The sequence below is a fragment of the Odontesthes bonariensis genome, chromosome 2 (genome assembly GCF_027942865.1).
Source record: "Odontesthes bonariensis isolate fOdoBon6 chromosome 2, fOdoBon6.hap1, whole genome shotgun sequence".
In the NCBI taxonomy this organism is placed as follows: Eukaryota; Metazoa; Chordata; class Actinopteri; order Atheriniformes; family Atherinopsidae; genus Odontesthes; species Odontesthes bonariensis.
In genome coordinates, this window is record NC_134507.1 from 39,277,728 (window position 1) to 39,301,343 (window position 23,616).

At 38.6% G+C, this 23,616-nt stretch overlaps 6 non-coding genes across 6 annotated transcripts; all 6 read left to right on the plus strand.

Moving 5' to 3' along the window:
• Positions 1-17,903: 17,903 nt before the first annotated feature.
• LOC142369392 (U2 spliceosomal RNA) lies at positions 17,904-18,094 on the plus strand. The gene has a single exon (XR_012767602.1). It is a non-coding gene; the product is annotated as a U2 spliceosomal RNA (small nuclear RNA).
• A 364-nt stretch (positions 18,095-18,458) lies between these two features.
• Positions 18,459-18,577, plus strand: LOC142375234 (5S ribosomal RNA). Its single transcript, XR_012768905.1, has one exon. It is a non-coding gene; the product is annotated as a 5S ribosomal RNA (ribosomal RNA).
• Positions 18,578-19,180: 603 nt separating this feature from the next.
• On the plus strand, positions 19,181-19,293 carry LOC142373891 (U5 spliceosomal RNA). Its single transcript, XR_012768597.1, has one exon. It is a non-coding gene; the product is annotated as a U5 spliceosomal RNA (small nuclear RNA).
• A 304-nt stretch (positions 19,294-19,597) lies between these two features.
• Positions 19,598-19,788, plus strand: LOC142368700 (U2 spliceosomal RNA). Its single transcript, XR_012767410.1, has one exon. It is a non-coding gene; the product is annotated as a U2 spliceosomal RNA (small nuclear RNA).
• A 364-nt stretch (positions 19,789-20,152) lies between these two features.
• On the plus strand, positions 20,153-20,271 carry LOC142374533 (5S ribosomal RNA). Its single transcript, XR_012768738.1, has one exon. It is a non-coding gene; the product is annotated as a 5S ribosomal RNA (ribosomal RNA).
• A 604-nt stretch (positions 20,272-20,875) lies between these two features.
• LOC142373896 (U5 spliceosomal RNA) lies at positions 20,876-20,988 on the plus strand. Its single transcript, XR_012768598.1, has one exon. It is a non-coding gene; the product is annotated as a U5 spliceosomal RNA (small nuclear RNA).
• Positions 20,989-23,616: the final 2,628 nt, after the last annotated feature.

Here is a 23,616-nt window from a genome sequence, read left to right on the forward strand (position 1 = left end):
AATAATTTGATGTTGAAATCTTACCCAATGCATGATGTATATGGCTATATTAAAATATTCATAAAAAATAAAAAAAAGGATTGTTTTCCGCAAACTCCACCAGATTCTTGTTCTATATGTCCACAGCTACCTCTGTGGTGATTTTCAAGTCATTTCACTGCATCATTGTTTAATAATTTGATGTTGAAATCTTACCCAATGCATGATGTATATGGCCATATTAAAATATTCATAAAAAATAACAAAAGGATTGTTTTCCGCAAACTCTACCAGATTCTTGTTCTATATGTCCACAGCTACCTCTGTGGTGATTTTCAAGTCATTTCACTGCATCATTGTTTAATAATTTGATTCTGAAATCTTACCCAATGCATGATGTATATGGCCATATTAAAATATTCATAAAAAATAAAAAAAGGATTGTTTTCCGCAAACTCCACCAGATTCTTGTTCTATATGTCCACAGCTACCTCTGTGGTGATTTTCAAGTCGTTTCACTGCATCATTGTTTAATAATTTGATGCTGAAATCTTACCCAATGCATGATGTATATGGCTATATTAAAATATTCATAAAAAATAAAAAAAGGATTGTTTTCTGCAAACTCCACCAGATTCTTGTTCTATATGTCCACAGCTACCTCTTCGGTGATGTTCAAGTCGTTTCACTGCATCATTGTTTAATAATTTGATGTTGAAATCTTACCCAATGCATGATGTATATGGCCATATTAAAATATTCATAAAAAATAAAAAAAGGATTGTTTTCCGCAAACTCCACCAGATTCTTGTTCTATATGTCCACAGCTACCTCTGTGGTGATTTTCAAGTTGTTTCACTGCATCATTGTTTAATAATTTGATTCTGAAATCTTACCCAATGCATGATGTATATGGCTATATTAAAATATTCATAAAAAATAAAAAAAGGATTGTTTTCCGCAAACTCCACCAGATTCTTGTTCTATATGTCCACAGCTACCTCTGTGGTGATTTTCAAGTCGTTTCACTGCATCATTGTTTAATAATTTGATGTTGAAATCTTACCCAATGCATGATGTATATGGCCATATTAAAATATTCATAAAAAATAGAAAAAGGATTGTTTTCTGCAAACTCCACCAGATTCTTGTTCTATATGTCCACAGCTACCTCTGTGGTGATTTTCAAGTCATTTCACTGCATCATTGTTTAATAATTTGATGTTGAAATCTTACCCAATGCATGATGTATATGGCCATATTAAAATATTCATAAAAAATAAAAAAAGGATTGTTTTCCGCAAACTCCACCAGATTCTTGTTCTATATGTCCACAGCTACCTCTGTGGTGATTTTCAAGTCATTTCACTGCATCATCTTTTAATAATTTGATGTTGAAATCTTACCCAATGCATGATGTATATGGCCATATTAAAATATTCATAAAAAATAAAAAAAGGATTGTTTTCTGCAAACTCCACCAGATTCTTGTTCTATATGTCCACAGCTACCTCTGTGGTGATTTTCAAGTCGTTTCACTGCATCATTGTTTAATAATTTGATTCTGAAATCTTACCCAATGCATGATGTATATGGCCATATTAAAATATTCATAAAAAATAAAAAAAGGATTGTTTTCTGCAAACTCCACCAGATTCTTGTTCTATATGTCCACAGCTACCTCTTCGGTGATGTTCAAGTCGTTTCACTGCATCATTGTTTAATAATTTGATGTTGAAATCTTACCCAATGCATGATGTATATGGCCATATTAAAATATTCATAAAAAATAAAAAAAGGATTGTTTTCTGCAAACTCCACCAGATTCTTGTTCTATATGTCCACAGCTACCTCTGTGGTGATTTTCAAGTCATTTCACTGCATCATTGTTTAATAATTTGATTTTGAAATCTTACCCAATGCATGATGTATATGGCCATATTAAAATATTCATAAAAAATAAAAAAAGGATTGTTTTCCGCAAACTCCACCAGATTCTTGTTCTATATGTCCACAGCTACCTCTGTGGTGATTTTCAAGTCGTTTCACTGCATCATCTTTTAATAATTTGATGTTGAAATCTTACCCAATGCATGATGTATATGGCCATATTAAAATATTCATAAAAAATAAAAAAAGGATTGTTTTCCGCAAACTCCACCAGATTCTTGTTCTATATGTCCACAGCTACCTCTGTGGTGATTTTCAAGTCGTTTCACTGCATCATCTTTTAATAATTTGATGTTGAAATCTTACCCAATGCATGATGTATATGGCCATATTAAAATATTCATAAAAAATAAAAAAAGGATTGTTTTCCGCAAACTCCACCAGATTCTTGTTCTATATGTCCACAGCTACCTCTTCGGTGATGTTCAAGTCGTTTCACTGCATCATTGTTTAATAATTTGATTCTGAAATCTTACCCAATGCATGATGTATATGGCTATATTAAAATATTCATAAAAAATAAAAAAAAAGATTGTTTTCTGCAAACTCCACCAGATTCTTGTTCTACATGTCCACAGCTACCTCTGTGGTGATTTTCAAGTTGTTTCACTGCATCATTGTTTAATAATTTGATGCTGAAATCATACCAATGCATAATGTATATGGTTTAAGGTTTATAGTTTCAGGTTAAATATTTTGGTGATAAACTGATGTAAAACGCACATTCAGTTCTATACATTACAATGTTTTTATTGAATAACTCAAGTATCTCAAGTTATCCAGAAACAACTTTCAGCAGAACATCATCATATAGCAGAACTGAAGCAAGAAAAAACAGCACACCACACCACACACACAACACAGAGGGAACAATCCAAGGCCGGCAGGACCAGGGCCAGGCCCCACAACTTTCACTCTTGATTTGTGCAACTTTTACAGTTCCATTCTTCTGCAGTAGTGTCCAAAGCTTTGTGTGGGACAGACACACAATTGGGGTGGTACCAAGTACTGCAGTTGCTGCACTGCACCATCACCTCTCTGTTGTGTGAGGTCCTGCAGATGCAGTGAACCTCAACTTGAACTGAGGCCCTTTCAGGTTTTACCTTTATGTTTTTATACTGAAAGACTGGAGCCATTTTGTTCAGCAAAGCTCTGTACAGTCTTTGTCTCAATTTTTTTTCCTGAAACTGGCACTCCTCTGGCCTTACTCCCTCACATAACACTGACGCAAAAGCCAATGCAAAAAGTCCACAACTGCTAGTTGACTGCTGCATCTGCACAGCAGGCCTTCTGATAAGGAATTGAGGTGCTTGTGGACGAATTAACCAGGAAAGTTTTTGCTTTGTCTTCTTGTTGGTGTTCGTATTCAGACTGTCATAAATGCAAAGCTCATTGGGTCCACAGAAAATATTACTAGCTGTGACCCAGTGGTTGTCATTTACATTTAATATTTGCACAAATGACTTCTCTGGTGTCCCAACCACCCCTCCCTGGTGAAGAGCCTGATAGCAAAGGCAGGACTGAAACCCATCTACATCAGGGAACTTCTGCGCAAGATGAAAACAGGCTGAATCCACTTCGTCACTACTGAGCCACGTTTTGTGGTCCAGGATGCTTAGCATTTGGTCTTGGTGAATGAATGGCTGTTTTTTTAATTTGATGGTTTGGATGACTTCCTCTGGTGAGTGCTTTGTCCAAAGTGGTCCATGGCTCCTTTGCTTTTTTCCTGTAGGCCTATGCATTTTCTTCCTTTTCTATGAGACAAACAGCATACAAACACACACTTAGTTTCCTGTAAAATTTTGGCCTACAATTGACTGTCCAGCTACCCTCCTTCTTAAACATTTCTTTCATCAGTCTGTTTGTGTAACCTGTTCATGCCATGTGGATTACATAAATCAAGTTAGTTTTTGGATAAAAATGTGTTTATGCATACAGATCTGAGACATCATCAAGTCTGTAAATGTATCCAGCATTTTTGGCAAATCAAAATCAATCATTTAATTTGCTCTTCAACCGCAAATCCCATTTTTTGCAATGAAAATGTTCTATGAACATTACAAAAGGCAATTAAATAAAGTGCACCTTCAAACCATGTGTGTCCTGGCTAACTGGTTTTTGGTCCCCATGGTTCTTGGATGCCACTGATGCTGATTGGTTATGAGCTGGAGCTTGGCTTGTCGTCACCGGAGCTGCCACTGATGCTGATTGGTCATCAGCTGGAGCTTTGCTTTTTGTCACTTGAGATGCAGTCACCTGATTTGTTTCATGAAAAGCATTAGAAACTTTTAAAAGAAGTGTTATTGATTCTAAATGTATCAAAAATGTTTGGTTAATCAAAATATTTCATGTAGTCTTCAACTGCATGTCATATTTTTGCAATGAAAATATAAATGAACATTACAAAAGGCAATTAAATAAAGTGCACCTTCAAACCATGTGTGTCCTGGCTAACTGGTTTTTGGTCCCCATGGTTCTTGGATGCCACTGATGCTGATTGGTTATGAGCTGGAGCTTGGCTTGTCGTCACCGGAGCTGCCACTGATGCTGATTGGTCATCAGCTGGAGCTTTGCTTTTTGTCACTTGAGATGCAGTCACCTGATTTGTTTCATGAAAAGCATTAGAAACTTTTAAAATAAGTGTTATTGATTCTAAATGTATCCAAAATGTTTGGTTAATCAAAATATTTCATGTAGTCTTCAACTGCATGTCATATTTTTGCAATGAAAATATATATGAACATTACAAAAGGCAATTAAATAAAGTGCACCTTCAAACCATGTGTGTCCTGGCTAACTGGTTTTTGGTCCCCATGGTTCTTGGATGCCACTGATGCTGATTGGTTATGAGCTGGAGCTTGGCTTGTCGTCACCGGAGCTGCCACTGATGCTGATTGGTCATCAGCTGGAGCTTGGCTTGTTGTCACCGGAGCTGCAGCCACCTGATTCATTTAAGGAGAAGCATTAGAAACTTGCATTTAGTTTTCAAACTTTTTTATATGCTAAGTACCATTTACAAAGGTGCTTCATATTACCTTTTTTTTTTTCTGTTTGAACTGGAATGGCTGTTTGATGGAGGTAACATAAACTCCTCTCCTACTTTGCTTTCGCTGCCTCCACTTCTCCTTCACAATACGGTGCTCCTTTAAGAAGAAACATATGAATTCACATATAAGTAATATAACTCATTTTGTGTTCAAAGTGACTCTTTTAACCTATGGTATGTAACAGATACATTAGAAAAAAGATAATCTCCATCTTTAAATCTGTATTCATTACTTGAGTTACAACTAATCACAAATTTTGTATGTCTTTGAGTGTTACTCTCCATGTTAATTTCCCAACTGTCTTGGAACGTGCCACTCACTGACTTAAATTAATTATTGTTAGAAGTTATTCATTTTGACTGTAACATATATACCGCTTAGCTGGCCAGCTGTTGATGCTACTTTTGATTAAGGCATTAACTACTGGATTACAACAAGCCTCTGCCTTCTGGAACTGTTCCCTGCTGCCTTTGACCAGGTCAGGAGAGTGGAAGCAGTAAGGGAAATAAAGTTTGTTCGTGATGGTTAAAGGGTGGTGAAAGGGAAAAGATCACAAGGTAACCTAAACTGAAAAATGTCATCATATGGTAAATCATATGAATGTTATTATATGAATGTGCTTTCCACATTTCATTGACTGTCTGCTGATTACATTTTGAAGGCATGCCGTAGGCCTTGGACTTGAGCCCCCCTCCCCTTTTTATTTAAAAGGATGGACTGTTTTATTGGCATTCTAAAGCAACACGTTACAAGTGTCTGTGTCACACACAAGTGACACAGACACAAGCTATCAATACATAATGATAAAAAACACTTTCCAAGATTTATTTTGTGCATTGCGAAGCACAAAACAAACTTGAATTGCACTCAATGACATATTGTGCTTGAAGCATGGATAATGTTTTAGTCTCTGTAGTAATATGGTGGTAAATTAACATCTTTGTCAATTATAACCTCTTTTTTAAAGCTACAGATATATAAAATATACTATTAGGTGTCTCACCTTTCTTTTAGTGATTCGTTGCGAGTCATGGAATTCCCTTAAAAGGGCTTTGTGAGTGTCTTTGTAAGTATTAATGAAGTCATCTAGTCTGGTCAGTCGTCTTCCTTTAAAGCGGATTTTTTTCAAGTCCCACTGACTCTTTTCCATCACTCCCTGTGTCTTGTTGTCTTGCGTGAAATTCTGATCAAAACAAAAGAACAATTATTGTGTTACCAAATTATTGTGTAAAATGCATTCCACTCCGTTACACCATAACGTTAAAATCAAAAGTTTAAAATGTCAGGAACCTTAAGAGAAAGCAATTATTGTGAAAAAGGCATCTTCTACTTTACTATACTTTATGACTAAAGTAATAGGTTTAAACTCTCAATGAAATTTCTAATATTCATCCAATTTATACTTCACCTGGCTTTTTTTCACTGATATCTTGGCAAATTTCTTTGAGAAGTTCTGATAGGGGAGCCCTTCACCATGCCTGCCGATGTCACCTGAAGATGTAAAACATTAATTTTAGATCATTTTTGGACACAGTTAAAGGACATATCTCTGCATACATTGTACTCAATCAGAATTGACTGGGTTAATCCTCAGGGGACTGTGAATGTGCTTACCACAGGTCTCAACAATACACCCAATATACATTGACATGTAGATTTTTATCAAATGTTGGTGGGAGAGGTAAGGTGATTTCATGTTTAGGATGGAGGAATAAGAACAGAGTCACCACAGCAATCCACTAATTGTATTTCCTGATAGCTGACATTTTGACTTGATGTTTACAGGAAACTGGCAAGGTTCATGACCCTTGAATTTATTAACTTGATTTCATGTCAATCAAACAAATAGATGGCAAGATATGTTGCCTTTTGAGCAAAGCCAGTGTTAGTTACTGCAGTGGCAGTGGCAGTTAGGGACAGCTGACAAACAATTTTGGGTCACAGGAAGTGATGTCTTTTTAACCATAAATATTTTTAGGTTATTAATTGGTCTCATCAAAAATGAAAACATTTAAAAGTGTAACTGACCCAGCATCATACTTGTCCAAAGAGCTGCCTGAGGCAAGAAGTAAGCTGCCAATGACGAGATGAATGTCTCAGAGTAATAGACATTAGGATCCCCTTCTTTGTCTAGGGGTGCGTTGTTTATGACATCCATGAAGTGTTCTTGAAATGGTGTTGGCCCGAAGGTGTCCTAAAAGAAGAAAAAGAAAAAGAAATGTATATATATATATATATATATATATATATATATATATATATATATATATATGATTTTCAAAGTTGATTAACGAAAGACATTATTTCAAAACATTAATTAGAGATTTAGTGGGTACCTCAAGGTCCTCAGGAACAATGCTGCTGTCATCAACAGTTGAGTCCCCAATGGTTGTCAGCTTTGTTTGAATGTTGTTGAAGTGCTTCTCAACATTTTCTGAGCTGCACGGGCTGGAGAAGATGACAGTGCAGCTGAGGAGCCTTTCATCTAACTCACCAATGGAACTAGCTGATGTCAACAGTCCAAACACATGCATGGCCAGCTTGTAGTTCTTGGGTGCACTACGAGAGAAATACAAATTATTGCATTGTCTTAATAAACACTTTGTTGCTAGTAGTGTAGAGATCTGCATTCTTTAAAAAAAGTGTTTCACTTACTGCTTTTTGCACAAAGTTTTTGCATTTTTCATGATGTGACTGAGACAGCGGTGGAGGATAGGATGGCTGAAGTCTTGAGCAGTGCCTTTCCCTGTTAATATGTTAAAATAACTGTGGAGCAAGGCATTGAGGTTTGTTTTGCAGAAAGCCATCGTTAAGGCCTGCATGAGGACCATGGAGCCATCACATATAACCATGAGTGGAATTATGTTTTTTTGTCCATATTGTTTGGCATGATCTGTCTGAAAGGAAGTAAGAAAATAAAGGACAGAGGCCGTTGTGTGGTCACAGGTCACAAACGTAGCAACAGGAAAAGGAGAGGAACCCTTCTTTGTGTTTCTGACCACCAACTCATACACATAAAAAGGACCCTCGCAGTGTTTGGATTTCTTAATAATGCTTCCAGTTGCATCTAGGTAGACTATGTCCTCTTTGGATCGGTTGTGGAATATGCTAATGCTTCTCTTGGACCAAAGCATCACACCCTTTGGATGAAGTATCACTTTCTGAAGCACTTCATCAGGTTCATCTTTTTTTTCTTCCACCATCTTCAGGAGACTAAGAGTTTCATTTTTATGTTTCCTTTCCTTCATTCTTAGTCGATGTGAAATGGATTTAAGAACACCTGATGATGGTGCTTCATCTCTACAACCTGACTCAACCACTGATTCCTCCAGTTTTTCCAAGCTTTCAAGGTAAAGTGCCCTTGGGAGAGTGCTTAGAAGTTGCTGGTGTATTATTTTTTGATTGTCTGCTCTGACAGGTCGCCTTTGCAGCTCTGTTTTACAATGCACTACTGTTTCGCCTCTGAAGTACACATCTGCTTTAAGTGTGGTCTCACTGTGCACAATGACATCAACTTCCACTGGGCAGTCACTGAACAAGCAATGTGCAGCGCATTTAAAAATAGGTGCATTCCTGGTTGATCCACGAACTTTGACCCGGTGTCCTGAAAATGCAAAACTGCAATGTGGATTGATTTTTCGAATACCGGCTGAAATTATGTTAGTCCATTGCAGTCCCTTGAAGTGGTCCTTCTTTTGAGTTTTCCGTAGTTTTGTCCAAGCATTGCGAGGAACAAAAAAAAATGAAGGTGGTGCTGGAAGACTCTGTATAAAGAATTCCTCTTCTTTGTCAGTGTCATCATCTTCATTGTCACTCCAACTGTCACTGTCTTCTTTTTGGACCTGCAAGACCAAAAATATTAATTTATGAAACTATATTTTGTTTGTAAAGTAGTTTTACACATTTTATTGTGTAATGATTTGAGATTAAACATTTGAGATGGATTTGTAAAGCCGGCTACGAGTAGTATACATAGTAATAAATGTGTACCATATGTATTAAATGTAATTCCTTACATATTCCTCTGGCTGTGCATATTTCGTCTCCTGTGCAAAATCCTCTTTTAAGTCCATATCTTCTTCCTTTTGAAAAACATCCATCTCTTGTGTGTCTTCGTCCTCTTGTGCAGCTTCCATCTGTGGTGCATCTTCTTCTTTTTGAACCATTTGTATCACCTTTGATTCCTTTTTATTTCCATCCTCTTCAAATTCTTTGTCTTTTAAAGCTCTGTCCTTTTCATTATCCTCTTTTTTTTTGTCCTCATTGGGAACAACTCTCAACTCAAGTGCATCTTCACACTCTTGTGTTAGGTCTTTTTCCTGTGCGTCCTCTCCTGTTATGTCCTTGTTACTTTGGACATTGCACCTCTCCTGTTCATCTTCCTTCTCTGGTACGAGTTCTGGTACATCATTGTTGTCCTCAACAGTGTCAGGCTGAGCCTGATATTTAAAACATGAAAAACAGTTTAAAAATATACTATTACATAGATAGATAGATAGATAGATAGATAGATAGATAGATAGATAGATAGATAGATAGATTGATTTGACAGACCTTAATACTTCTAATGTGTGCCCTCTTCAGTCGATATCTATTTGTCGATGTGTTCGGTACACCCAAAGCAGTGCACAGTTCTGGCCAGAAGTTATCCTCGCTTGATGGACATTCCCCTGTTTTCTGCTCAGATAAGGAATCCTTAAGTTTCCGGATGTGCTTTGAAATATCCTCATGAGCTATATATTTTCTTTTGGACTGTTAAGGCAAAAGCACATTTTTGTACCAGTGAAAAACAGGTATGTTTTACACATAAATATAATATAAAAATATATTATAAAACACAACTAATTTACCAGCTTAAAATGTTTTGTTATTGTCAAAAATTATTTGCCTCTCTTAGTGCATATTAAAATTTGGAAATGCATTAGAGTCTGATTCTTACCTTTCCAAATGTTTTGAAGACAATTCTAGATGGAAAATATTCAAGAAAAAAGCACAATTAATTAAGAACAGTTAGTATTAATAGTAGGGAACTTAGGCAATTCTTTAGTCTATTTCATGATAATATTTTCCTAGACACTAACGATATAAATGTTGTCCAATTCCCATAAAACAACAACACTGTTATTAAAAAAACAATATTGTTTATAACACTGTTATTAAAAAACAAAGAGCGGGCGCGGTCGGTGGCGCAGTGGGTTAAGCAGCCGCCCCATGTATAGAGGCTTAGTCCTCGATGCAGCGGGCCCCGGTTCGACTCCCGCACCGAGCGGCCCTTTGCTGCGTGTCTTCCCCATCTCTCTGACTCCTGCTACCTGTCTCTCTCACACTGTCCTTTCATTAAAGGCATAAGACGCCCCAAAAAATACTTTGAAAAAGACAAAACAAAGAGCACCTAAACAAGAATCAAAAGCAAGCACAAAAAGTTCATATCAGTATGAAAAAACAAACTCACCCATGTTTTCCCTTCTTCTCCGTCATTCTTTCAGATCAATAGAAATTTCCAATGAGAAGAAACGAGGAGTTGCGATTCAATATTAGGAGGGTTTGTCAATTAAGCTCGGCCAATAGGATAGCGTAATGCATGCATGCATTAAAGGCATGCGTTAATCATGTAGGCTAATTACAACTCTCGTGAACATGTGTCATACAGTCATGCAGGATATTTACCTATGGGTGATCACTGCGTGTTTATCCAGGTGGCCTCTTAGTCTTCCTTGTTTAATTTCACATTAATTGTCTATATTTCACATTTTATGCTTTTTCTCTTTATACTTCTTTTAATATTTTCTTATATTAAGACTTTTTGTTGTTCAGTGTTTACTGTTTATTTTACCGTGGTGAAGTTGGTTTGATATTGGATATTCGACAGATATTCGACAGATATTCACAATAAGGAAATAAGGTGTCTTTTTTCCCCAATACCTCCCAAGCCTTGTGACTCCAAACCAATGCAGAATAGTTCTCCTAGTACCAACCACACACACCTTTTTTAAAGCTAATTGTATGAACACGCTATTTTATAGAGACCATTCCCTATAGGAAATAATGGCCTTTCCTTTAAAAAATCATATAAAATAGAATGTGAATACAATTGATGTAAAAAAAAAAGGTGTGTGTGGTTGGTACTACATAGGAGAACTATTCTGCATTGGTTTGGAGTCACTAGGTCACAAGGCTTGGGAGGTATTGGGGAAAAAATATGTTTATTTAACAGTGTATTTTTTAATTCCAACATGTCTTTATAGGAAATTCCTGCAGTAAAGCAAAATTAAAAGCTATGTCAGAAGTAGCCGTCAACCTTGTGTTTGAAATCTCAATATTTAGTAATATGCAGCAGTAAAGCAACATGAAAGCCAGGAGCCATAGGAGTATCTGGAGATGTGTTGTAGATTACATGCTGCATATATATTTGTCACATCCACTGTTGCTCTGAGCTTTGGAATTGCCAGTCCATGGTGCTAAGGCTCCACAACAATATTTTAATATGCCCATATACGTCATGCATTTCAACATCAAATTATTAAAAGATGATGCAGTGAAACAACTTGAAAATCACCACAGAGGTAGCTGTGGACATATAGAACAAGAATCTGGTGGAGTTTGCAGAAAACAATCCTTTTTTTATTTTTTATGAATATTTTAATATGGCCATATACATCATGCATTGGGTAAGATTTCAGAATCAAATTATTAAACAATGATGCAGTGAAACGACTTGAAAATCACCACAGAGGTAGCTGTGGACATATAGAACAAGAATCTGGTGGAGTTTGCAGAAAACAATCTTTTTTTTATTTTTTATGAATATTTTAATATAGCCATATACATCATGCATTGGGTAAGATTTCAACATCAAATTATTAAAAGATGATGCAGTGAAATGACTTGAAAATCACCACAGAGGTAGCTGTGGACATATAGAACAAGAATCTGGTGGAGTTTGCGGAAAACAATCCTTTTTTTATTTTTTATGAATATTTTAATATGGCCATATACATCATGCATTGGGTAAGATTTCAGAATCAAATTATTAAACAATGATGCAGTGAAACAACTTGAAAATCACCACAGAGGTAGCTGTGGACATATAGAACAAGAATCTGGTGGAGTTTGCGGAAAACAATCCTTTTTTTATTTTTTATGAATATTTTAATATGGCCATATACATCATGCATTGGGTAAGATTTCAACATCAAATTATTAAACAATGATGCAGTGAAACGACTTGAAAATCACCACAGAGGTAGCTGTGGACATATAGAACAAGAATCTGGTGGAGTTTGCGGAAAACAATCCTTTTTTTATTTTTTATGAATATTTTAATATGGCCATATACATCATGCATTGGGTAAGATTTCAACATCATATTATTAAACAATGATGCAGTGAAACGACTTGAACATCACCGAAGAGGTAGCTGTGGACATATAGAACAAGAATCTGGTGGAGTTTGCGGAAAACAATCCTTTTTTTTATTTTTTATGAATATTTTAATATGGCCATATACATCATGCATTGGGTAAGATTTCAGAATCAAATTATTAAACAATGATGCAGTGAAACGACTTGAAAATCACCACAGAGGTAGCTGTGGACATATAGAACAAGAATCTGGTGGAGTTTGCGGAAAACAATCCTTTTTTTATTTTTTATGAATATTTTAATATGGCCATATACATCATGCATTGGGTAAGATTTCAACATCAAATTATTAAACAATGATGCAGTGAAACAACTTGAAAATCACCACAGAGGTAGCTGTGGACATATAGAACAAGAATCTGGTGGAGTTTGCGGAAAACAATCCTTTTTTTATTTTTTATGAATATTTTAATATGGCCATATACATCATGCATTGGGTAAGATTTCAGAATCAAATTATTAAACAATGATGCAGTGAAACGACTTGAAAATCACCACAGAGGTAGCTGTGGACATATAGAACAAGAATCTGGTGGAGTTTGCGGAAAACAATCCTTTTTTTATTTTTTATGAATATTTTAATATGGCCATATACATCATGCATTGGGTAAGATTTCAACATCAAATTATTAAACAATGATGCAGTGAAACGACTTGAAAATCACCACAGAGGTAGCTGTGGACATATAGAACAAGAATCTGGTGGAGTTTGCGGAAAACAATCCTTTTTTTATTTTTTATGAATATTTTAATATGGCCATATACATCATGCATTGGGTAAGATTTCAACATCATATTATTAAACAATGATGCAGTGAAACGACTTGAACATCACCGAAGAGGTAGCTGTGGACATATAGAACAAGAATCTGGTGGAGTTTGCGGAAAACAATCCTTTTTTTATTTTTTATGAATATTTTAATATGGCCATATACATCATGCATTGGGTAAGATTTCAGAATCAAATTATTAAACAATGATGCAGTGAAACGACTTGAAAATCACCACAGAGGTAGCTGTGGACATATAGAACAAGAATCTGGTGGAGTTTGCGGAAAACAATCCTTTTTTTATTTTTTATGAATATTTTAATATGGCCATATACATCATGCATTGGGTAAGATTTCAGAATCAAATTATTAAACAATGATGCAGTGAAACGACTTGAAAATCACCACAGAGGTAGCTGTGGACATATAGAACAAGAATCTGGTGGAGTTTGCGGAAAACAATCCTTTTTTTATTTTTTATGAATATTTTAATATGGCCATATACATCATGCATTGGGTAAGATTTCAACATCAAATTATTAAACAATGATGCAGTGAAACGACTTGAAAATCACCACAGAGGTAGCTGTGGACATATAGAACAAGAATCTGGTGGAGTTTGCGGAAAACAATCCTTTTTTTATTTTTTATGAATATTTTAATATGGCCATATACATCATGCATTGGGTAAGATTTCAACATCAAATTATTAAACAATGATGCAGTGAAACGACTTGAAAATCACCACAGAGGTAGCTGTGGACATATAGAACAAGAATCTGGTGGAGTTTGCGGAAAACAATCCTTTTTTTATTTTTTATGAATATTTTAATATGGCCATATACATCACGCATTGGGTAAGATTTCAACATCATATTATTAAACAATGATGCAGTGAAATGACTTGAAAATCACCACAGAGGTAGCTGTGGACATATAGAACAAGAATCTGGTGGAGTTTGCGGAAAACAATCCTTTTTTTATTTTTTATGAATATTTTAATATGGCCATATACATCATGCATTGGGTAAGATTTCAGAATCAAATTATTAAACAATGATGCAGTGAAACGACTTGAAAATCACCACAGAGGTAGCTGTGGACATATAGAACAAGAATCTGGTGGAGTTTGCGGAAAACAATCCTTTTTTTATTTTTTATGAATATTTTAATATGGCCATATACATCATGCATTGGGTAAGATTTCAACATCAAATTATTAAACAATGATGCAGTGAAACGACTTGAAAATCACCACAGAGGTAGCTGTGGACATATAGAACAAGAATCTGGTGGAGTTTGCGGAAAACAATCCTTTTTTTTTATTTTTTATGAATATTTTAATATGGCCATATACATCATGCATTGGGTAAGATTTCAACATCAAATTATTAAACAATGATGCAGTGAAACAACTTGAAAATCACCACAGAGGTAGCTGTGGACATATAGAACAAGAATCTGGTGGAGTTTGCGGAAAACAATCCTTTTTTTTATTTTTTATGAATATTTTAATATAGCCATATACATCATGCATTGGGTAAGATTTCAGAATCAAATTATTAAACAATGATGCAGTGAAACGACTTGAAAATCACCACAGAGGTAGCTGTGGACATATAGAACAAGAATCTGGTGGAGTTTGCGGAAAACAATCCTTTTTTTATTTTTTATGAATATTTTAATATGGCCATATACATCATGCATTGGGTAAGATTTCAACATCAAATTATTAAACAATGATGCAGTGAAACGACTTGAAAATCACCACAGAGGTAGCTGTGGACATATAGAACAAGAATCTGGTGGAGTTTGCGGAAAACAATCCTTTTTTTATTTTTTATGAATATTTTAATATGGCCATATACATCATGCATTGGGTAAGATTTCAACATCAAATTATTAAACAATGATGCAGTGAAACGACTTGAAAATCACCACAGAGGTAGCTGTGGACATATAGAACAAGAATCTGGTGGAGTTTGCGGAAAACAATCCTTTTTTTATTTTTTATGAATATTTTAATATGGCCATATACATCACGCATTGGGTAAGATTTCAACATCATATTATTAAACAATGATGCAGTGAAATGACTTGAAAATCACCACAGAGGTAGCTGTGGACATATAGAACAAGAATCTGGTGGAGTTTGCGGAAAACAATCCTTTTTTTATTTTTTATGAATATTTTAATATGGCCATATACATCATGCATTGGGTAAGATTTCAGAATCAAATTATTAAACAATGATGCAGTGAAACGACTTGAAAATCACCACAGAGGTAGCTGTGGACATATAGAACAAGAATCTGGTGGAGTTTGCGGAAAACAATCCTTTTTTTATTTTTTATGAATATTTTAATATGGCCATATACATCATGCATTGGGTAAGATTTCAACATCAAATTATTAAACAATGATGCAGTGAAACGACTTGAAAATCACCACAGAGGTAGCTGTGGACATATAGAACAAGAATCTGGTGGAGTTTGCGGAAAACAATCCTTTTTTTTTATTTTTTATGAATATTTTAATATGGCCATATACATCATGCATTGGGTAAGATTTCAACATCAAATTATTAAACAATGATGCAGTGAAACAACTTGAAAATCACCACAGAGGTAGCTGTGGACATATAGAACAAGAATCTGGTGGAGTTTGCGGAAAACAATCCTTTTTTTTATTTTTTATGAATATTTTAATATAGCCATATACATCATGCATTGGGTAAGATTTCAGAATCAAATTATTAAACAATGATGCAGTGAAACAACTTGAAAATCACCACAGAGGTAGCTGTGGACATATAGAACAAGAATCTGGTGGAGTTTGCGGAAAACAATCCTTTTTTTTATTTTTTATGAATATTTTAATATGGCCATATACATCATGCATTGGGTAAGATTTCAGAATCAAATTATTAAACAATGATGCAGTGAAACGACTTGAAAATCACCACAGAGGTAGCTGTGGACATATAGAACAAGAATCTGGTGGAGTTTGCGGAAAACAATCCTTTTTTAATTTTTTATGAATATTTTAATATGGCCATATACATCATGCATTGGGCTCAAACTTCTTTACCGTAAGACGCAATGTAGACTCGCACTCGATTTTCAAGTGTAGATCGCGCGACCGTGCCTCTCTGAAGCGCAGATGGCGTGACTGCAGTCACATTCATGCTGCCTTAACTGAAAACTGTCATTTCCACGTTGCAAATTTGAAAGTCAGGCCAAAATGCCATCGCTGTCAATTTGGGGAAAACGGAAAACTCATGCTACAACATTTCAAATGTGAGACTTTCAAAGTAATTAGGCTTTGGAACTTTTCGAAGGTTTTAAGATAATCACAGGACTGGGAAACCTCCCAAACTCGCCTTAACCATGGCCTGAACAGGCTAACGTTATGCCTGTTTGGTTCGTTAGCTAGCTAACTAATGCTAACGTTAGCTAGTGAACGCTAACTGTCAGAGCAGTAATTAAAACATATTAACAAACATACTTGCTTGATAACTTACCTTATTTATTCTTCTTCAAAAGAATTTAAAAAACTGGCCTCAGCAGGCTGCCCTCAGTGCCCCGGCCTGTGTGCTGGACTGCTGCGTTGCTGACATAGACCTAATATACTTTGCTGAGGGGGAGAGACTGAATGTCGCATGCATGCACACTTCTTCTTCTTTGAATGCGCAGTGGGAGTGAGACTGTGTTGCTACTTATTGTTGAATGAGCTTCACTCTAAATAAAGTCATCTTCCCTCTAAACACTAAGTTTTTTGCATTTTTCACCATGCAACTAACTTTTACTTCATAAAAATCAGTCATAAGTGCATATGGTAATTAACCTAGTAAAGTTAAGGAATGTATGTATGTCAGGGCAGCTATTGGACTTTACAGTGAAGATGTATTGTATATAGATAATCCATGAGCCTAGTCAAGCGGTGAAGTTGTAAAGCAATGAGATTGCTGAGATTTTCTCATGAGAATGAGAAAAAAGTGATCAGAGCTTCATCCTCTGTGGCTGGTTGACTGTTAGAGCTTCCAGCTGCCTCTAACTCCCACACCTCAAAAAACAAATGTCCCTCACAGGGTAGACATCTCAGGTGATGTTCTGACTGGGTTGGTTTATATAATCTATGTGTATAACTGTTTGTGTTCTACCACCCAGGTATAGACAATAGTGATCCATCGGCTACTATTTATAACACTCTCATGCACTCTCCATCACAGTGACAGTGCTGCTGTCAACACAAATAATTATTAACTTCCGTCACAGAAATGGATGTTAATGACATGATTTTTATCCACAAGGACAATTCTTTCCAATTCTTCAAAAAAATACAGTTATATTTACTTCTGCGTCCTGCATGTCTTGTGTTGAAAAATTTGTCGATCACCCTGTGACACACACACACAGACACGAGGAAGTTAACCAGCTTCGGCTGCTGCTGATTGGTTGGCAGACACCTCTGTTTCTATTGGCCCTCAGTCTCTATGTTTCTGATCCTGGACCTGCTGAGATGTCCCATGCCATTGTTGGCTTTGATCCTCATACATTTAACTTTGTCCTGAGCGGGCGGGAGTGCAAAGTTGTACCATCTGAAACGGCTGAAGAGTGCTCACTGCAGCGGGTGGGCGGAGGTGCAAAGTGACGCTTTGTAGGCAAAAAAAGAGCACCGCCACAAGTGCGCATTGTGCCAGGAAGGGCTCTCGGACGTGAAACAGTGGAGGGTTATCGCTTCTCGGCCTTTTGGCTAAGATCAAGTGTAGTATCTGTTCTTATCAGTTTAATATCTGATACGTCCTCTATATGAGGACTACATGTTAAATGGATTTTTAGGCACAGGGGTTGAAAAAGGGGCTTGCTCCGTTCACTCCACGCATCGACCCGGTACTGCGGTGCCGCCGGGAACGGTGCACTCTTCCCAACTCTTGTGAAATAACAAAACCAGCGGTACATGGTGGTAGTTTCAGGGAGCCATTGTATTCTGACTTCTAAAATGGAACTATAATCTTTAGAAAAGACGCAGTTTATGAGCACGTCGTGGGATTGAGCTTCCCTGGTTTCTCTGTATGACCATGAACACCAAACTACACACAGAGAACAGAGGAGCTTGACAGACACACACTAAGTTATCTGAGAGTCCCATTTTCAGCTGCAGAGAACAATCACATCAGGGAAGTCGACGTGCAGGCTCAACATCAGCCTCTCAAGCCAACTCTCTGGTAAAATAGGGGCAACGTATGGTTCCAGCACCTATGTAACACATATTTGTCACGGGGACTGTGGCTTACGGCCACACCGCCCTGAACATGCCCGATCTCGTCCGAACTCGGAAGCCAAGCAGGGTCGGGCCTGGTTAGTACTTGGATGGGAGACCGCTTGGGAATACCAGGTGCTGTAAGCATTTTTCTCTCTTCTCTCTGCATGTCTTTTGTTGAAACATCTGTTGATCACCCTGTGATCCATCTTGCTGATCCTGGATCTGCTAAGGTGTCCCATGTCATGGTTGCCTTTGATCCTCATACATTTAACTTTGTCCTGACAAAGGAGCAGTTCCAAAAAGTCAAACAGGGACTGCCTTTGCATTTGACGCAGTCAAACTGCATGCGCCTGGAGAAGCCAAAAGGCTTACAGCACCTGGTATTCCCAGGCGGTCTCCCATCCAAGTACTAACCAGGCCCGACTCTGCTTAGCTTCTGAGATAAAACTCTGGCTTTTAGTCTGCGAAAAGAGAGTGAAAGTGAACTCCACTTTGAGATGGCTCTGGGATTGGGCCGACTGGGAGAATTGCTTGAAAAAAACCTCTACACCCAATGAGCGGTCAGAACAAAGCCTCAAGACCCCTAGTCTTTTGCACAGAGTAAAAGACAAAGCAGCCATTGAATAGGGCCCGATTGTTCCTACCTGGTCGGCCGAGGAGCGAGCGTCTCAACCAAGCAAAGCTCACCGTGGGGAAGGTGGCTATGCCAACTAGCCTGATGCACTGCTCCCGCAGTGTCAAATACTCGTACTCTGGTTTCTCTTCATAACGTACAAGTCTTTCGCCTTTTACTAAAGACTTCCGTGGAGAGCAGCATTAATGAGTTGTTTCTATTTTTGGAAGGCTTTACCTTTGCGGGTGAAGCCCATTCTGTCTGTGCAAAGGAAATCTTCTTGCTGTGCCAAGTGACTTCTCGGAGTAGAGTCACCTTATTTCTTGAGACCGTGCCCATGTTCAAAGCTGGAGCGCTAAATTGTTGTTGTTTGAATGGTGCTCAGTGGAGCGGGCGGGAGTGCAAAGTTGTACCATCTGAAACGGCTGAAGAGTGCTCACTGCAGCGGGTGGGCGGAGGTGCAAAGTGACGCTTTGTAGGCAAAAAAAGAGCACCGCCACAAGTGCGCATTGTGCCAGGAAGGGCTCTCGGACGTGAAACAGTGGAGGGTTATCGCTTCTCGGCCTTTTGGCTAAGATCAAGTGTAGTATCTGTTCTTATCAGTTTAATATCTGATACGTCCTCTATATGAGGACTACATATTAAATGGATTTTTAGGCACAGGGGTTGAAAAAGGGGCTTGCTCCGTTCACTCCACGCATCGACCCGGTACTGCGGTGCCACCGGGAACGGTGCACTCTTCCCAACTCTTGTGAAATAACAAAACCAGCGGTACATGGTGGTAGTTTCAGGGAGCCATTGTATTCTGACTTCTAAAATGGAACTATAATCTTTAGAAAAGACGCAGTTTATGAGCACGTCGTGGGATTGAGCTTCCCTGGTTTCTCTGTATGACCATGAACACCAAACTACACACAGAGAACAGAGGAGCTTGACAGACACACACTAAGTTATCTGAGAGTCCCATTTTCAGCTGCAGAGAACAATCACATCAGGGAAGTCGACGTGCAGGCTCAACATCAGCCTCTCAAGCCAACTCTCTGGTAAAATAGGGGCAACGTATGGTTCCAGCACCTATGTAACACATATTTGTCACGGGGACTGTGGCTTACGGCCACACCGCCCTGAACACGCCCGATCTCGTCCGAACTCGGAAGCCAAGCAGGGTCGGGCCTGGTTAGTACTTGGATGGGAGACCGCTTGGGAATACCAGGTGCTGTAAGCATTTTTCTCTCTTCTCTCTGCATGTCTTTTGTTGAAACATCTGTTGATCACCCTGTGATCCATCTTGCTGATCCTGGATCTGCTAAGGTGTCCCAGGTCATGGTTGCCTTTGATCCTCATACATTTAACTTTGTCCTGACAAAGGAGCAGTTCCAAAAAGTCAAACAGGGACTGCCTTTGCATTTGACGCAGTCAAACTGCACACGCCTGGAGAAGCCAAAAGGCTTACAGCACCTGGTATTCCCAGGCGGTCTCCCCATCCAAGTACTAACCAGGCCCGACTCTGCTTAGCTTCTGAGATAAAACTCTGGCTTTTAGTCTGCGAAAAGAGAGTGAAAGTGAACTCCACTTTGAGATGGCTCTGGGATTGGGCCGACTGGGAGAATTGCTTGAAAAAAACCTCTACACCCAATGAGCGGTCAGAACAAAGCCTCAACACCCCTAGTCTTTTGCACAGAGTAAAAGACAAAGCAGCCATTGAATAGGGCCCGATTGTTCCTACCTGGTCGGCCGAGGAGCCAGCGTCTCAACCAAGCAAAGCTCACCGTGGGGAAGGTGGCTATGCCAACTAGCCTGATGCACTGCTCCCGCAGTGTCAAATACTCGTACTCTGGTTTCTCTTCATAACGTACAAGTCTTTCGCCTTTTACTAAAGACTTCCGTGGAGAGCAGCATTAATGAGTTGTTTCTATTTTTGGAAGGCTTTACCTTTGCGGGTGAAGCCCATTCTGTCTGTGCAAAGGAAATCTTCTTGCTGTGCCAAGTGACTTCTCGGAGTAGAGTCACCTTATTTCTTGAGACCGTGCCCATGTTCAAAGCTGGAGCGCTAAATTGTTGTTGTTTGAATGGTGCTCAGTGGAGCGGGCGGGAGTGCAAAGTTGTACCATCTGAAACGGCTGAAGAGTGCTCACTGCAGCGGGTGGGCGGAGGTGCAAAGTGACGCTTTGTAGGCAAAAAAAGAGCACCGCCACAAGTGCACATTGTGCCAGGAAGGGCGCTCGGACGTGAAACAGTGGAGGGTCATCGCTTCTCGGCCTTTTGGCTAAGACTGCGATCGCCTCCTTTGGGTGGACTATTTTATGCCTTTTCGGCATTAAATTTTTCTCGCTTTGGAGGTTCTTTTTTGCGTTCGATCAAAGTATTCCAAGTCGTTTGTAGTTGGAGTTCTTTGTCTTTAAATTTTCTTGTATTACCCTTTTTTTTTCCAGGTTTTTGCTTTTTGAACGAGTTTCAGCTGAAACAGGGTCGGTGTCGGTGTTCCATTTTTTTAGAGGAAGGTAAGTATCCATTTTTAATACCTTTTCATCCACTTTTTACTCTTTTATTGGGCTTTTAGTGTGATATTTATTTTTGTTCTTTTAAGCATTTTATTTAAAAACTGTTTGTGGTGCCTCCATCATGTCGGCAAACTATGCTGGCATGAGGAGGCACCACAGCGCTAGATTTTTATTTAAAGAAAAAGAAGGAAAGCTTATAGAGATGTCCAGATTGGACTTCTCTCGGAAGCAAATTCAAAACATATTGAACTTCAAGCCAGACGATTTGAATTGCATCCTGTCATTGCCTTTTAACAAAGGTTTCGATGTAAGTTTTCGCACTGCAGCTTTGCTGCAGGAGTTTTGGATGAGATTTGGTAATGTGCAAGCCCAGTTTTCTGCGTTTACTGTTGAGAAACTTACTGACAATACTCTGAAGACAGTAATTGTCAGAATGTTCAATGAAATGGTGAACGCAGAAGATATCTGTATATGGTTGGGAAGATTCTGCACTGTTAAAGGCCAGGCAATGAAGGTGAGGGATGTCGATGGCATCTGGAACTGCGCCTGGAGGGTCCCCATCCAACAATGGCAAGACCCCCAGGGCTTCCAGGGCCTGAAACATCTCCCATCAATGATTGTCTTGGGAGAAAACAGAGGCTACATCCACTACCAGGGACAGCCCAAACTCTGCCGCAAATGTGGGGAGCACGGGCACCTGGTGGAGGCCTGCACGAAGGTGTTTTGTGGCAAATGTAGAGGAATCGGTCACACCTTCGAAGAGTGTACGAATGGCAGAAAGTGCAATCTCTGTGGAGAATCAAACCACCTCTTCAGAGATTGCCCAAAATCCTTTGCCAACAAATTGAAATCCAAAAAAACGCGGGAAGGAAATGGAGGGCAGACCGAGGCAGTTAACGAGCTACTTGAAACAGCTGGGCTGGAAAATTCAAACTTCCCGCCAAAATCCCTGAATGGTGGACAGCAGTCAGGTGAGGCCGAGGAGGGGGAGGGGCCTGCTACACCCCCACCAATGGAGAGTTCTGGAGAGGAGGAGGAGGAGGTGGTGCAGGCAGAAGGCGGAGCTAGTTCAGAATGTGAAGAAGTCCAATCACAGGATGATAGCGAGGATGCCTCCCTCCCAGATGCCCAGCAAACAAAGAGGCTTGCATCAGAATTGTCCTCTGATTCTCCTATAGTCTCAGAGAAGAGGGGAAGAGCTGGGACTACCTCAGACAGTTCATCTGTGGAGGAGCCCAGAGTCTTCCCCTCCAATTCACCAAATGAGGTCTCTTTTTTAAATGTAGTTCTGCAATCAACCCCTAGAGACTCAAAGTTTAACAAAACCTTGCAACAGAGGCCAACCCCCAGAGTCCGACCGGGGAATAGAGCTCAACACCCTCGCCTCTCACCTGTAGAAGTGAAGGAAGAGCTCCGTTCACAAGAAATTACATAACTGCTTTTAAGACATTTTAAATGTTTTAACCCTCATTTAGTCTTTTAAGATGTCATACCTGTTGTTTTTAACCATACTCATGACACTCACTCTCTCAACTATTAATGTGAGAAGTGTAAAGTCGAAACTTAGAGCCCAGAGTGTTTTATCCTTTCTTAGTTCTTTTAAGTCAGATGTTCTTTTAATACAGGAATGCAGCCTACCGTTTTTAAAGCACTACAGACAGTGGGAGGAGATGTGGCCACAGACATCATTGTGGAGTGGATCCAACCAAAACAAAAATGATGGAGTGGCCATTTTAATCAAAAACCCTCAGGTTCTGGTGAAGGGCAGCACTGTGGTGAGAGACGGACGGGCACTTTTAGCACATTTGACTTTTATGGGACAAGATTTTAACCTCTTAAATATTTATGGCTTTAACGAAAAAAATGACCGGTATGACCTTTTAGAAGACCTGCAGTCCCACATGCTAGGTAGGGCACCACTAGTTTTAGGGGGTGATTTTAACTGTATTTTAAGCAGGAGTGACAGAAAAAGAGCAGGGGAATTCTTTAAAGTTGACAAAACATCGGTTTTATTACAGGGCATATGCAAGGATTTTAAACTTCAGGACTGTTTTAAAACCATGCATCCC